Here is a 12684-nt window from a genome sequence, read left to right as displayed (position 1 = left end):
TGATGTGGATTGCATTTTAATGGTATTCCGTTGGCTCTATTATTATTCTGAAAGGATGAAAAAGTGCGTGTGATTATTTGGATATTTTAGGTGAGAAGTTGCATTCTTCGGTTCATATGTTTACTCAGCAAGAAAAGAAAAAATGAAATTATGCCATTTAGGTTAAAGAAGACGGATGATTAATGAAAGTGAATAATTGTGGAATGAAATTCTTGTGCTCTCCCACCGGGAATCGAACCCATGACCACGTGCACCAAAGGCACAGGCAGTAGTCACTAGATAAGAATGACGTATTCTTCTAGATGATAGCGTACTGGTACACACAGTCAGACCTTTTCAAGTATGATTTGAGGAATGATAGGACGAACTTTTAACACCTCTCGGCCCGCTAAATCCTCAGACTGCATCTTATTGAACATTTATAGCCAGTTTCAGAGTCCAGGCCAATTTATTTCCATCAACGCTGATGCAGCTAAGTTCTGCTTTGCTTGAAGAATCTCTTGCCCACGAGAATTCAACTCTTGCCTTGGAAACGGTTCATGAGTTATATGCCTTAATTCCGTTACGGATAGAACCTGTACTATAGGCTAAGATAGCCCATAAAATGAAATAAGGTGCATTTTCTTAGGTTTTTTTTTTTTTCTGTAAGTATTTTGTGTATACAGGATATTTAGAAATTCAGTGACCCAACTCCGGGAGGCAATTCCTTATATGAAATGAAAGAAAAAAGTATTAATAAACTTGGTTCGAAAAACGTATCCTTTCAGAGTTATAAACCATCAAAAATACGGTTACCTTTTAAAAAGTTCTGGCTTGCAAACTATGGGACCTATCACAAGCTGTTTAAGGAATTTCACAAGAACTAGTATGCACTCTATCTAAATAAAAATGTTCTACTCCGGTATCGGCAGAACGAATTCTATCAAGGAATTTGGGATACGGGGATATACTTTTAAATATAATTGAGCATTGGTTTGGAGGTACCAGAGGATTTTGAAACACATATATTTAGGCGCATACTAGCTCCTGTGTAATTCCTTGAACAGCTTTGGGATAGGTCCCATAGTTTTTAATCCAGAGCGTTTTAAAGCGTGTTATTTCGTTTTTTTTTTTTTTTTTTTTTTTTTTTTTTTTTTTTTTTTTTTTTTTTTTTTTTTTTAAAGAAGTAGCTTTGCGACCCATGTTTACTGTAACTGTTTTCTTTCATTTGATATAAGGAGTCACCTCCTGGAATTTGATCACAGAATATATAAATATACTGTACAAAAATTGGACCGTAATATCATACTTGATGTTTTTGGACAATGTTTAAAACGTGACTTAAAAACAGTCAAATGTTCTCTATTTCTAAGAAATATTCTTTCGCAATTAATATTTAGCTAAGTTTCTTTTGTTTTCGTGAATCTAGAAGATTTACTCATATTTTCTTACATTTCCAGGTCGCGAGCGGAAACAAGATAGATTATATGAGGCGCCAATTATGTGAACACTTTGCGTAACTCAAGACATTGTGTTCCCTTTATAATATTGTTATAGTACAAAACAAGGGTTATTAAATTACGGTCGAATTTATGTATATGCTAGTCCATGTGGGTAAGATATTTTGACAGGTGCTTTGATTGTGCAATAAAATGAACTTCATGTTCTCTGTTCATGTTTAACTTTATTTTCTCTGTAAATAACATTATATTATGTATTCGCTCATTTGTTATTTTGTAAACAATGTAGAATAAAAACTGGGAGAAAAGATGAAGGAAAGTCATTGTGTATGTTTTGATAAAAATAGCTCAAAAGAATAAATATAGATAACTATAACCCAGTAGTTTATTATATGTACAAATGTGTGGTAAGCGGAATACGAATACCCGATATTATGTGTTCCCCTCTCACTGAAAGAAATGTACTGATTACTGTAAAATCTATGCAGTGGGTTTTAATTTTAAACGGATAACGCGAAAGATCAGGTAGGCAGGATATTTGTTTGCAGATCACAGCTTTTATCACAGACAAGATATGTATTCAGAGTAGCACATGTTAACTCAAACCATAAAACAGTGAGAAAGCAATAAGAATTTAAAAGGACTTAAAACTGTAGGTTACACATTGTATGATAATTGTTGACATAATAACCATTAAGTACAGCTTCCGTTTTATTCAGAACGCAGAAATGTAATGCGCATAAGAAAAAATCAATTGCAATGTATTTTACGAATAAATCCAAGCTGCTCATATATGTTTGTAGTAGTATTTACTGTACGAAATTGTATAATTTGTAGACCGCATGATTCATTACCGTAGTAACACAGGATGTCTATCATACGGAAAAGTCACGAAAGTACTCAAGAAGTCCCCTAATTGGATAAATGGTCACGAAAGTCCCCCAAAAGTCACAAAATTTAAGGTGCTAGTCACGAAAAAAAACTGCTGAGTTGTTCTAAGCAACTTAATTTAAATGCTGATCTATCTAGTGCTTTTAATCCTATACAGGTAGTCCAAAAATGGAAGATATATCGTCGGTAAATCCACGTACAGGCGTATCTTCATATTTTTAATTTTACAGGAAAGCGATTTGAAATTCTTCGTATAACGTTATACCTTTAATACTATCTTCAGAAACACTAAGGTCAAAGCTTTCTTGGTATAAACTCCACAACACTGTGTTGAAAATGAAATGAGTAGTCCTATAACGTTATGCGAAGAATTTCAAATCGCTTTCCTGTAAAATTTTAAAAATGCAGATACGTCTGTACGTGGATTTACCGACGATATGTGCTGGACGTGGAATAGTTTATTTTATTGTACTGTTTTTGCATAAATTACTAATATAACAGGGGTCTCTCAAACCAGACTTTTAGCTCACATTTTTCTCAGGATACCAGATGATGTCATGTGGAAGTGTCATTCAAGAGAATAAAAAGTGGAATTGTGCTAGGTAGTATATAACATGAGTAAATACCATATGGAGTGTGTGTTGTAGTGATTATAATAACAAAGCAAGCAAGACAAAATAGCTAATATATCATCGATTTTCAACAAATGAGAACTTATACGAATATGAGTTTCTTGTAAGTGGGAGACACTTTTAATGTGAATAATGCTCGAGTATGATTTTTTTTTTTTTTTTTTTTTAAACCGGAGGATTGTCAGAGGGATTTAAGAAAATGAACTGCTGGTAACTTTTACGATCTGATGCTGTAATTTTCTTATTGATACCAAACTGGCATGCAGCTCGTATTGTTCGGATCTCACGTTAAGTTATGGGTCTACATCTCATATAAATTGCTGCTGAAAGGAACGCCGAACTCTAATCCAACAACCAAGCAAATACATTCTCAGTGTTACCATGTTGGAAACTTCTTGTGTAATCCAAGCTTTTACTTCGTTTGTTGAATATTGATGTTTGTACGTCTCAGAATAGGTATAGACCTTGTCCAAATAAAGCGCGAAGCGAAATGACAGAAGGTAATCAATCAGAATGGTACACGCAGACTGAGGCTACCTGTAATTTTGTATACCTCGCTCTTGTGTAGTATGGGGTTTTGACGGCAATTCTTTTTCATGCGTGGTCGAGTGTTCAAAGCTTGCTTCAGTGGTAGCGGTAATTGAATAAATATTAATTATTACTGTAATGTACTTACGGTATACCAGCGTCACACACTATGTGTTCTCTGTCAGAGAAGTCTCAGGATAATATTTCAGAACCAGGGTCTTCTGAAGTTGAAGATATAGTGTCGACTCAAAGTTCTTCTGAGTTAAGTTCGTGTGTCACTTCAAAGTTGTGTTAAATGCAGAAGTCATATGGACAATAAATAAGGTTTCTTCAGCACCAAGTTGTACCAGACACAGTATTCTTTGATGTTTCGTGATAGTATAATAGCATGGTAATTTCACATGCAAAAAGACAAACTTTCATACATGATAAATTTGGGATTTGGTCCTGTTTTCCAAGATTCTTTAGTTAATAAACTATGTACATGTGAATACTTTTATTTATATGTTGATAAAAGTTTGAATAAGGTGAGTCAAATGGGGCAGATGGTTCTCGTTCGGTACTGGAATACTACGGTTCAAGAAATATCAACTAACTTGTTACTTAACATCAGAACTTTTAAGCAGTTCAAGTGCATCTGATCTGTTGAAATCTTTCCATGAAGGTATTCTCCAATTAGGTCTCTCAGCAAAATAAATATTGCAAATTGCAACTGATAATCCTAATGTTAACATCAAGTTCTTAAGCGAAACGATTATTGGAATCACCAGAATTAAATGAAGAGGGTAAAATTCTAACAAATCCAGGCATGAGTTCTCTTCATTTTGTACACGGTAACAATACAACAACACACAATTTATTTGCATGGAAAATGAATGAGTTTTTGAGGGCTTTATATTATTATATCAAAGATTTCCCATCTAGACGATTACAGTATACCTCTGTAACAGGTTCATCATTGTTTCCTCTGAAAATGTGTTCAATCAGATGAACTGAGAATGTAAATGTAGTTGAAAGAGCACTACATAATGATACCCTATTTGCAAAAAATATATGGAGTCTGTTTCAGTTAACCCATCTGACAGCAATAACTTCTCCGTTTTGAGCTCTTATGCGGAAGATGATCTACTTCCTACTAAATTGTCATTTCGTTAGTCCATGGCTGCTGAATTACAAAATCTTTTTTGCTTTCCTTTCAGATAGACAGACCTTTGATGTCATTCTTGTACATTGAAATGTATTCAATACTTGGCAAGCAATTTCTGAAGGGAGAAGTTATAAAAGCTGTTAAAAATCCTGCACAGATGCTTTCAGTGGATGTTAAGAATAAAGTTAACTTATTACCACTGAAGGATATAGGATTTGGAGCAAGATTGGGATGTAGAGATTTGAAAGACATAAATATCCTTGATTGTAGGGACTTCTTGGTTGCTGTATTTGAAAAACTAATTAGTAAAAGAGGTCCTTTACGTAATAAAATGAAAAAGGGAGCGACACTTTTGGCACCATCAGTAGGGTGGGGGGGTTTTGCACTTTTGTTGGAAATTCGATGACGTGTAGTGCGGAAAAGGTGCCATTAGTGGCACCGACCTTACTGATTTTTTTGTGATATTTTTGGACAACCCCTTACCCTGCCCCAACGGACTTAGTTTTTTAAGTGTTTGGTTAGGCAACACGCACAACACCAATGACAGAAAAGCTACTTGTGGTCGTTTTTAGAGTTACCTGATGGCTATAATACAATTATTTTATTAAAAGAAACTTGTATCAATGCCAGTAAATAATTTTTAAATGTTTATGAGTCAAAGTAAAGCCATATTAGCTCAGTTGTTGGAATTAATGTCCAGATTTTGTTTGGAATGCCACGCAGGGTTGCCACTGATTTTCTAAATTCATTTTCCCTGACATTTCCAGGTTTTCCAGGCAAGATCTAACATTTTCCAGACACACACCTTTCCTCTATATAAGAATGATAGGAAAGCCCTCCACAACTTCCACCCACTGCCTTCCTTTCATTCAGTTTATTTTTCGAAAAATATATAAAGTACAAGATACAATATACAAGATTTAAAATTACGTACATTTTCCGTTCTTTATTTCTTAAACAAACATAAGCAAATGAACATACAGTAACATTTTTACCCGTGTATACATCTGTAAAAGGTTATATTGCTCTTACAATAAAATACCTGTACTATTTTCCGTAATCTTCGTGTACTCGGCTATAACTTGTTTCCAACTTTATCAAATCAAATTATAATACAATTAAATAAAAATATAGATAACTGAACATATACTTTTACATGTTAACATATATAAATTGCAGTACTGTTTAATGAGATTATAATACTTATGAGTACCTAGTCGTATCAGAAATACTGACATAACATTGAAAGTGAATTGTTATGAAAGTGTGAAAGATACCTTAATGTCATTGTAAGGTTACTTACAAGTCTAGCGAACACATAGCACCTATTACTTCTCAAAATGGCTGCCTTTGGCCTTAACGCAGGCGTAACTCTCAGCTTCCACTCAATGTTGTCAGTATTTGATACACTAGGTAGTATTTAATTTTGATTCTAAATTCTCTACTTCAAAGATCTTTTTAAAGTCTCGATCTCATGTTCCAAATTTTTACATTCAATGGATGTCTCCAATGAAAGTTTTGCTTTCTTTCTTTCCAAAAGCTTAATCTGATCAGCTATGCGCTTATTTTCTTTCTTCTTCAAAAGATCCGCTTTATTTTGCAACCCTTTCCTTTCCATGGTTTCCTCGTAACATCTATGTGATCCACGTACATACTGAAGCATTTCTGAGTCTATATCGATTCCAAGTGGTCCTCCAGCACATTGCATGGCGTCATAAACTATCCACAAACCCACCAAGGACTCTTCATGCAAATTTTCTACCAGCATGTCGTTATTAACAGAAAAACCTTTCTCGACGGAAGTATTTCCAAGTAACATTTTAATTATGTCCCACAAATCACCAAATTCACTATTATTATGAAGAAGATTGCAGTAGAAGGCATCTAACCTATCTGTATATACATTAAATGACTCAAACTCCTTCTTCCATTCTTTTCTTGCTGAGATACACAGCTTTGAAAATTTATTTTTCACTTTTTTGGCTTTAGCCGCTTCCAGTAGATTCTTGTTATGCAGTTCCTCAAGAACATGATACATCATAGCTTCGCTGACAATCTGATTAGTACAAATTTGCTTTGGAATAACACATGCCAGGTTTCTCACAATTTTGTATTTCAATGGACATTTTTCAATAAGCTTTGAAGTTGTGCCTGAGAAATTTTCTGCAGTCCAACAAAATTCCAATTTACAGCGTTCACTAACTTTACTTTGATCCAAAAATTTCTTTGAAGCAAAACCAATCTTGGAACAACTAACCAACTGATCCACATCATTCACGTTCACTCTAAGCAACTTCAATGCAGAGTCTGTTTTCTGCAAAATATCCTTCTTAACAAATCTGTTCATGATTTTTCGAAGTAATTCTTCCAACTCGGATCCTAAAAATGGTGCTAAAGGTTCATCTGACTGAAATCTTTTCAAAAATGGTTCTACATCTTCTGCAAGAGAAACAAAAAATGCTAGTTTTGCTAGAGTTAAGGGATCGTCGATTGCTTCTTGAACAGTTCCAGTTTCAAGGTGTTTAGGAAGATACTTCTTGTACTCCTGCATGTATTTCTGAACATCAGGAAATATGTCTATTGCTTGTTTTGCAACTGTAGAATTTTCAACCCATCTATTTTGACAGAATTTCTTAGGAAACCTTTGGTTACCAGTACATGACACAAAATCTGCTCGACGTGCAGGACTGTCTTTAAACAATTTGTACAAACCCTTCAAAAGTCCATTTAAATTCCACAGCCTGTTGGTGACCAGTCAGAAATGCTTCATGAACAAAATGAAGTCCGCAAGATCCTAAGTTCAATGGTTCAGGGCACTGTTCATCTGCTTTTATTTCATGAATCCGATCCTGTAAAAATTTCCAATTCACATACTGGAAATGTTCATTGAAATCTGAATGATTTTTGATAAGGGCAATCCACACAAACCCTCCTTAAACTTCATTAGTAAATCCTCCGCTGTGGAATAAACAAGAAATACAGAAGTAAGGTATCTGGTTGATATCTGATTCGTATTTTCGTCCCAAAACCTGACTATTAAATCCATTTGCTTTTGTTGCGTAATGTTATTTAAAGCTTCATCAAAACAAACAGCAAAATTTGGCACTGTCTTTAACATATCCAGCAATTTGGTTTTCATATAAGGTGCTAAACCATACACAATAATGTATGATGCTTTGGTTTTTCCCAATGAAAATTGATTAGCAATATTACTATCAGAAAACATAGCTTTGAAAATTAAGTCGAGTCCACTACATGAATTGAATGAGAAATGTCCACTTACAACTTTCATAGTCCATATCTCTAACCACATAATCAATCAAGTCACTACCTTTATCTGAAGCACAATGCGTTTTCTTACTTGAACCTGCAGAACCTGCACTGTTTGCCTCACTGCTCGTCTCACTTGAAACCTTGTTTTTAGAACTTGCTGAACCTTCACTAGATTCTGTCTTTGGCAGGAATTGTGTTAAAAGTAATTTGACTTTTCACACCTATTGCATAATACACAATAGGCCTTATAAGGATTTTTATCAACACTTCTTAGCCAAGAGGCCCAATCAGGATGAATATTTACATCAGTCCAGTCAGTGTTAAAAATTGTCTTTCTTAACATTTTTGCTTTAACTAGAACCAATTAACATTTGACCTGAAAAATAAAAGAAAATAACTTAAAAATCTTAATAAGTAATCTTAAAATAATTAAAATTTTAAGTTTTATTAGCACATTTTACAAATAACTGCAACTACCTAGTCCTCTCTTTCCATTATGACACTGAAAGGATTTAACACGTTTGAACAGTCAAGCCGTTAGTTTGCATAACCCCTTTTCCTTTGTTGAAAAACTGGTTGTAATTCCTTCTCCTAGCCTTTTATGAACACATTAAGAAATATTTTCCTTAAAGATACCTCACATTTGTTTAGATTGACAGATTCCACGCTTTTGTGTGTTTTCACCAGCGAATGTGTGTATCTTTACTGAAAGTCTACGAAGACTAATGTTCAAGAAGTAAACAAGTTTGATCATGTATTTTGCGATAGGGCAACTAAGCTACAAGTATTTATAATCATGAATTAATAGGCCACTTCAAAACTTCCTTCTTTAATATTGAATCAAATATGGCAAATTATAAGGCAATATGATAAGCAAATGTCCTCAGCTTATACTGATTGTGAGACCTAAAGACTTGGTATTTAAATCAATCATTACTGAAAATTTGTTTTCAATCCAACTATTATTGCAAAAGTATTAAAATTTAATGTAATTTTAAGTTTTTTGTGCCGGCTGTTTCAAGATTTTTCTGATTTTCCCTGACATTTCAAGCTTTTTTCTGATTTTTACTGACATTTCCAGGTTTTCCAGGTCAGTGGCAACCCTGGCCACGTTAACGATGATTATAGGCATAGCTCTTGATATAACACGATTTGTTTTTGGCAACTCTTCACTTGTTGTGTACACCGACAGCAAATGCTATCTAGCGGCAAGCTACACAACTTCGTGGTTGCTTACTTTGGCCACGCTCTTCGAGCGTCGTCGCAACGTCCGGCTCCGTCCAAAAGATTCACGCACCTCCCGCTCGCCTCGTTGGCTCCAGAACCTACGCCGACGTTTCTAGAATATTCTCGCTCGAAGTTCGGCGGTGGTATAAATATTGCGTACTTCGGCCAACCAATCCAACAGGCCAGTTTATTGCAGCTTAAGCTTTAACGGTTTTAGTTCGCTACTGTTTCTGTTAAGACAGAGAGTTTGTGCATTGTACCTAAAGTTACAGTTTTCTTAGTTCGATACGATTCAGAGACATTTTGTATACTCTGGTTTCCAAGTTCGGAAGCAATGGAAAACAAGATGAAGAAAAAGCCTCATAGCAGACCAACGCGGGAAAGTATGAAACGAGATTTATTTGGCACTCCAAGTGAAATGAGTGAAGTGCAGTTACTCACGTACGCTGACGTTATACAACATTATCATCGGTTTCGAAGTGGTTTAAATGGTGACGAAAGTGTAACTAAATTACCAGTGACTGACATTTGTAAACTAGTTGGACAAAGAGTTGTACATATTTGGCGTAAAGTAAGCATTCCTGTGGTTTCAGAAAAGAGAGTTTTTGACATGCTGAAAACATTTTATAATAGGTGTCGCACCAAGGAAAAACATTTCAGTCGAGAAGGACAAGAAGCAACACTTCATGCAGGTTTTGTTGCACACGCGGAAAAGTCTCTTTTTGATATCGCGTCTTGCAAATGTAAAACCGCCGAAGATTGCAACTGTGAGAGGACACGCAAGATTCCAAAATGTGAATTCAAGTTTCTTTTGGACCAGAAAATGAGCATTGGTAACATTGACGTCCGAACAAGCAAATCTCTGTCAAAGATGTTTTCCCGTAAAGTGAGCAGATTTAAGGGGCAGACAACCAAGAAAGACGCTGGAAGTGTTGAAGCAAGTCCATCAACTAGTGGGATTAGGAATAGGCACAGGTCAAAGATACTGGCGTCGTCAGGGGAATCCAGCGAAGCTGTTGAATCGGGAAGCACGTCGGGATCTGACTTCCAGGCGCGACAAAGAGGGAAACATAGCCTAAAGCATACCTGTCTTCAAAATACAGAGGAGGCAGCGTTTAGAACTGGAGCTGCAGACAGACAGGTTGCTTTGATCGCCAGTGCCGTACTTCAGGACGCGAGACTCATAACGCCAGAGGACAAAAATCTTGTTGTTGACAGATCTAAGGTACGAAGAGGAAAAGATAAACTGGGTGACAAGATCCACAAAGAAAAGGCTCACCTAGGCCGGGCGATTACAAATATCTACTTCGACGGAAAAAAATATGCAACTCTTGTGCAAGAAAAAATTAACGGCAAACTACGAAGACGAGAGGTTGCAGAAAAGCATATTACAGTTCTATCGGAGCCCGGTTCAGAATACTTGGGCCATGCCACACTTAAGTCAGGCGCTCGCAAGGATATTGCCGACTCTATATTGGAGCTTTTAGAGAAGAACCAGTACGACGTGTCAAGTCTTGAGGCAGTCGGCAGCGATGGTGAAGGCACTAACACAGGATGGGATAACGGCGTGATAAGTCAGATACAAAGATTCCTAGGAAACGAATTGCAGCATCTCATTTGCCTTCTTAATACCAACGAGTTGCCATTTCGACACCTGGTTACCGAATTGGATGGTGGGACGACCGGACCCAACGCTTTTTCCGGCCCTATCGGAAAGAAATTAAAGGATTGTGAACGTTCACCGATCGTCTCCTTTACACCCATTCCCGTTGAATGGGTCTCTGAAATGGAAAAAACAGATGGTTTAAGCAGCGACCCGAATTATCTCTTTGAAATTTATAAGGCTGTTGCTACAGGAATGTGTACTACCGACTTAGCAAACAGAAAACCAGGACCATTATCACATTTACGATGGCTTACATTGGCCTGTAGGATGCTTTGCCACTATATCAGTACTGATAAACCTAGTTCAAGTTTGTGTTACACGCCAATTACACGAAACATAACGGATCAGCAGTTTGAAGAAAACATCCGAACTTCAGCTACTCTAACAACAACATTTCCTTGCCATAGTGAAGCTGGTGTCCGAGGCAGCATCGAAAAAGTGCGGCCAGAACGCAAGAGATATCTACGTTAGAGCCAAACTGAAGTCTAGAACAAGAATGCCCCGCTTCGAGACCAAGAAGAACTACGTGACCTAAGGTCAAATGTCAACGTATGCCTACTGGGCGGGTGGGTGCCCGGAACTCGATGTGCAACCATCTCCCCGTGGTGAGTTCTGGGTTATTTTGCGTACAGAGCAAAATAAGCGAAGAGTTGCACAAAGAAAATCGTGTTATGCCTATAATCATCGTTAACGTGGCATTCCAAACAAAATCTAGATATTAATTCCAACAACTGAGCTAATATGGCTATACTTTGACTCATAAACATTTTAAAATTATTTACTGGCATTGCTACAAGTTTCTTTTAATAAAATAATTGTATTATAGCCATCAGGTAACTCTAAAAACGACCACAAGTAGCTTTTCTGTCTGGTGTTGTGCGTGTTGCCTAACCAAACACTTAAAAAACTAAGTCCGTTGGGGCAGGGTAAGGGGTTGTCCAAAAAAAAAAAAAAAAAAACCCCAATAAGGTCCGTGCCACTAATGGCACCTTTTCCGCACTAGCCGTCATCGAATTTCCAACAAAAGTGCAAAATGATCCACCCTAACGATCAGTCATGCTTAATTCAGTATTGAGCAATTGTGGAGTGATTCTAGCTTACGAATTGGATTTCTTCCTCAGAAGCAGATCAAATAAAATGCTGTCACCTTAAAATTTGGAAAGTAAGGTATTTTTGCGGGTCACGAAGTTTGATAAGTCCCCAAAAAGTCACGGAAAAGTTCCGAATTAGGAATTGCGAATTCTGCTAGACGCCCTGTAACACTGAAAACAATAAACAAATGCAATTACAGTGCCATCTTCGTTCACTCACTCATTCACAGTAATTCTCATAACTTTCTTTTAATTTAGATTTTATAAGCTGTTGAATAAATAATTAAAACGTATCATGAGGTCGTTTGTCAGCGCCATATCAATTCGTTTTTCTCACCACCTCTATGTATGTCGTCTTGCTAGTGTCATAATGAAGAGGTTGCTGAAGGTATATTTCAATATTAGTTTTCACTTTAGTAGATGGTGGTTGTACAACATCAATTTTTAGGTTTAGAAAATATCTTGGATTTTCTCGAAAACTACGCATGAGCTTTCATACTGGCATAAATCATTTTGTTCAGCTGGATGGTATCTGTCGATTGATATACGTCTCTGCTTTGGACAATTTTGTAATTTTATTATTACAGTGAAACCTGCCTTTAGCGGAATCGGGCGGGACTCGCAAAAATTTCCGTTAAAATCAGGTTTCCGCTCAATAGAGGTTTCCGCTTTCCTTTAAAAAACGCATGGTTATAACGAACATACTGGGAAAATATATTGCTGTACTAAGTTATTCAATTACAGTACTTCTTTCTTCTACAAATTAATCTTCAAATGAATATAAAATATG

At 36.3% G+C, this 12684-nt stretch overlaps 1 protein-coding gene across 4 annotated transcripts in view; it reads left to right on the top strand.

The window, feature by feature from the left end:
• Positions 1–1758, top strand: part of LOC145695097 (ribokinase) — a 78889-nt gene extending 77131 nt beyond the window's left edge. For all 4 annotated transcript variants that reach the window (XM_081771993.1, XM_081771995.1, XM_081771992.1 and 1 more), the window contains one exon: positions 1440–1758. The gene's annotated coding sequence lies outside the window, so the exon portion shown is untranslated. The remainder of the gene's footprint in view (positions 1–1439) is intronic.
• The last annotated feature ends 10926 nt before the right edge of the window (positions 1759–12684 follow it).

The sequence above is a fragment of the Thermobia domestica genome, chromosome 9 (genome assembly GCF_964235325.1).
Source record: "Thermobia domestica chromosome 9, izTheDome1.hap1.1, whole genome shotgun sequence".
In the NCBI taxonomy this organism is placed as follows: domain Eukaryota; kingdom Metazoa; phylum Arthropoda; class Insecta; order Zygentoma; family Lepismatidae; genus Thermobia; species Thermobia domestica.
Note: the sequence above shows the minus strand (reverse complement) of the source record. Positions and strands in the feature narration are given on the sequence as shown.